This window comes from Salvelinus sp. IW2-2015, unplaced genomic scaffold (assembly GCF_002910315.2).
Source record: "Salvelinus sp. IW2-2015 unplaced genomic scaffold, ASM291031v2 Un_scaffold4461, whole genome shotgun sequence".
Classification (NCBI taxonomy): Eukaryota; Metazoa; Chordata; class Actinopteri; order Salmoniformes; family Salmonidae; genus Salvelinus; species Salvelinus sp. IW2-2015.
Window position 1 is genome coordinate 31,255 of NW_019945731.1, and position 4,367 is coordinate 35,621.

A 4,367-nucleotide genomic window follows, 5' to 3' on the forward strand; every position below is an offset into this window, starting at 1 on the left:
CGGTGGTCTTCTAGTGTTACCTATATGTCGGTGTCTCTAGTGTTTTCCTATATGTCGGTGGTCTCTAGTGTGTTACCTATATGTCGGGTGGTCTCTAGTGTTACCTATATGTCGTGTGCCGTCTATATGTCGGTGGTCTCTAGTGTTTCCTATATGTCGCGTGCGTCTCTAGTGTCGGTGGTCTCTAGTGTTTCCTATATGTCGGTGGTCTCTAGTGTTACCTATATGTCGGTGGTCTCTAGTGCCTGTGGTCTCTAGTGTACCTATATGGCGGTGGCTCTAGTGTTTCCTATATGTCGGTGGTCTCTAGTGTTTCCTATATGTCGGTGGTCTCTAGTGTTCCTATATGTCGGTGGTCTCTAGTGTCTATATGTCGGTGGTCTCTATCGGTTACCTATATGTCGGTGGTCTCTAGTGTTCCTATATGTCGGTAGCGTTCTTCTAGTGTTTCCTAAATATGTAGGTTGGCTCCTAGTCGTCGGTGGTCTCTAGTGTTACCTATATGTCGGTGGTCTCTAGTGTTTTTCCTATATGTCGGTGGTCTCTAGTCCGTTACCATATATGTAGGTGGTCTCTAGTGTCCCGGTGGTCTCTAGTGTTACCTAATGTCCCCGGTGGTCTCTAGTGTTACCTAATGATAGGTGGTCTCTAGTGTCGGTGGTCTCTAGTGTTACCTATATGGCGGTGGTCTCTTAGTGTTACCTCCTCTGCAGCAGAGGTAACTCTGGGTCTTCCTTTCCTGTGGTGGTCGTCATGAGAGCCAGTTTCATCATAGCGCTTTGACTGACCTTTATGTCTTAAAGTAATGATGGACTGTCGTTTCTCTTTGCTTATTTGAGCTGTTCTTGCCGTAATATGGACTTGGTCTTTTACCAAATAGGGCTATCTTCTGTATACCACCCCTACCTTGTCACAACACAACTGATTGGCTCAAAAATATGAAGAAGGAAAGAAATTCCACAAATTAACTTTTAAGAAGGCACACCTGTTTATTGAAAGGCATTCCAGGTGACTACCTCATGAAGTTGGTTGAGAGAATGCCAAGAGTGTGCAAAGCTGTCATCAAGGAAAAAGGTGGCTACTTTGAAGAATCTCAAATATAAAATACATGTTGATTTGTTCAACACATGTTTGGGTTACTACATGATTCCATATGTGTTATTTCATAGTTTTGATGTCTTCACTATTATTCTACAATGTAGAAAATAGTACAAATAATGGAAAACCCTGGAATGAGTAGGTGTGTCTGAACTTTTGACTGGTTCTGTATATGTGTATGTATGTATATATATGCCTGTATGGTGTGTGTACTAACCTTATAAGGGCATTCACAATTGCTGTCTGATTTCCCATAATACATCACTCTGGACTTGTTTAGAACTCGCACCACCAGCACACCCCTGGCCACACCCCTCCTCACTGTGGCACCGCCCTTACGGGACAGGAAGTCCTCCTGCAGTTCAGCTAGCGTCACTGTAGCCCGAGCACCTGGAGAGAGACAACACATACACATCGGAATGGCCGATTAATCGGGGCCGATTTCAAGTTTTCATAACAATCGGAAATCGGTATTTTTGGGCGCCGATTTGCCGATTATTATTATTATTATTTTTTTTTTAATTACACCTTTATTTATTCTTTATTTAACTAGGCAAGTCAGTTAAGAACACATTCTTATTTTCAATGATGGAGCCTAGGAACTTTCTGCCTCGTTTAGGGGCAGAACGACAGATTTTTAACCTTGTCAGCTCGGGGGATCCAATCTTGCATTGATTACATTGCACTCCACGAGGACCCTGCCTGTTAGCGAATGTAGGTAAGTTGGTAAGGTAAGTTACTTGCTAGCATTAAACTTATCTTATAAAAAACAATCAATCAATGACTGTCATTGGTCCAATGTGTACTTAACCATAAACATCAATGCCTTTCTTAAAATCAATACACAAGTATATATTTTTAAACCTGCATATTTAGCTAAAATCATCAGGTTAGCAGGCAATATTAACCAGGTGAATTGTGTCACTTCTCTTGCGTTCATTGCACGCAGAGTCAGGGTATATGCAACAGTTTGGGCCGCCTGGCTCATTGCGAACTATTTGCCAGATTTTACGTAATTATGACATAACATTGAAGGTTGTGCAATGTAACAGGAATATTTAGACTCATGGATGCCACCCGTTAGAATACGGAACGGAAAAACTTTTTGTTTCGAGGGTGATAGTTTCCGGATTAGTCAAAGGATATCGGTTTAGAGAGATAGTCGACGCGTTATAATTCCTGTAATAACTTGCGGCTGAACTTGAAAGGGGTTCCTTCGTTATTTTACCGTTCATGTCTTCCATAGAGAATGTCTTGATCTACTTCAAATAATCAAATCAAATTTTATTAGTCACATACACATGGTTAGCAGATGTTAATGCGAGTGTAGCGAATGCTTGCTTTCTAGTTCCGACAATGCAGTATATACCAACAAGTAATCTAACCTACAATTCCACAACTACTACCTTATACACACACACAAGTGTAAAGGGATAAAGATATGTACATAAAGATATATGAATGAGTGGTGGTACAAGAACGGCATGGCAGATGCAAGATAGTGGGTACTGGGTGTGCTTATTAGTTAGACTATACACCAACCATGGGAATCTAGATTGGGTTAAGAAAGTTATTAATACTAAAGACACAATGAGTAGCAATGTGTGTATTGGTAACATAGAACATATAGAAACAAACGATCAGCAAAGTTTATAGAAGATGCCTATGGTATGTGTCCATTACGTATTTTACATATAATGATAACGTACCACGCAGCATGAAATCATTGATATATAGTATGGTTCTAGAGAAGGAGTTTATACAACACCAAGAATCTGATTTGGTACAGATTACGGTTAAACAAAACACAATGAATTCTCTGATATGACGAATACATAATAGCGTATTAGACGTAACACTCTCAGATGGAATCTGAGTGTCTAGCTAACTACGCGTTTATATACTTAAATTCACAAGTGAAGTCTGTTGTCATAGTTATAAAGATAGAGCGTTAGTTGAATAGCTGTATGATCTTTATCAATAATTCATATATTTCGAGTGTGCGTTGAAGTAGAGTCAATGTTGGTGCACGCTGTGGTACGGACCCGACCAGGGCTTACTAAGCAGCATGTCTAATGAGTGGTTAGCTGACGTTACATATTTAGACAACATCTCTGAGGTGTGCTGTTAGTATATGCATACGCTGTTTTTCAGTTCCTCGTGCTACGCGTCCACTTTCTGTTGCATGTTACTCACTAACATGCTTGTACATTACACTTTGCTGGCAGGTGAATTCGCGTGAATAGCCTTGGTTCAGTGGCTTATTGAATATGGATCGAGCACATTGTGTCTCTTCCAGTGGCTTGGAGTTACTGACAATAAGTCCAAGCTGGTACTAGTATCGTTCTGTTGTTCGTCTTTATCGTGCTATATACTTGCTCACTGCTAATCGATTCTGAAGAGTTGTATTTAGGTGCATTCGTGGTCCATGGGCTGAGGGCAGGTAGTTTGCCCTGGTGATGCGTTCTGCACAGACTCACTACCCTCTGGAGAGCCTTACGGTTGTGGGCGGAGCAGTTGCGTATCCAGGCGGTGATACAGCCGACAGGATGCTCTCGATTGTGCATCTGTAGAAGTTTGGTGAGTGCTTTTGGTGACAAGCCGATATCTTTCAGCCTCCTGGGGTTGAAGAGGCGCTGCTGCGCCTTCTTCCACAACGCTGTCTGTGTGGGTGGACATTCAGTTTGTCGCGTGATGTGTACATCCGAGGAACTTAAACTTTCCACCTTCTCACTACTGACCCGTCGATGGGATAGGGGTGCTCCTCTGTCTGTTTCTGTGAGTCCTCCAATCATCTCCTGTGTTTTGTTGACGTTGAGTGTGAGGTTATTTTCCTGACACCACACTCCGAGGGCCCTCACCTCCTCCCTGTAGGGCCGTCTCGTCGTTGTTTGGTATCAAGCCTACCACTGTAGTGTCATCGCGCAACTTGATGTGAGTTGGAGGCGTGCATGGCCACGCAGTCGTGGAGGAACAGGAGTACAGGAGAGGGCTTCAGAACGCACCCTTGTGGGGCCCCAAGTGTTGAGGATCAGCGGGGTGGAGATGTTGTTACCTACCCTCACCACCGGGGGCGGCGTCAGGAAGTCCAGGACCCAGTTGCACAGGGCGGGGGTCGAGACCCATGGTCTCCGAGCTTGATGACGAGTTTGGAGGGTACTTTGGTGTTAAATGCTGAGCTGTAATCCGATGACACGCCTTCTCCATGGGTATTCCTCTTGTCCAGATGGTTAGGGCAGTGTGCGTGTGGTGCCGATTGGCCGTCGTCT

The 4,367-nt window shown here is 43.5% G+C and overlaps 1 long non-coding RNA gene across 1 annotated transcript in view; it reads right to left on the reverse strand.

Moving 5' to 3' along the window:
* Positions 1-1,406, reverse strand: part of LOC139026331 (uncharacterized) — a 16,218-nt gene extending 14,812 nt beyond the window's left edge. The window contains exon 1 of the long non-coding RNA XR_011478110.1: positions 1,316-1,406. This is a non-coding gene — a long non-coding RNA (uncharacterized lncRNA). The remainder of the gene's footprint in view (positions 1-1,315) is intronic.
* Between the last annotated feature and the right edge of the window lie 2,961 nt (positions 1,407-4,367).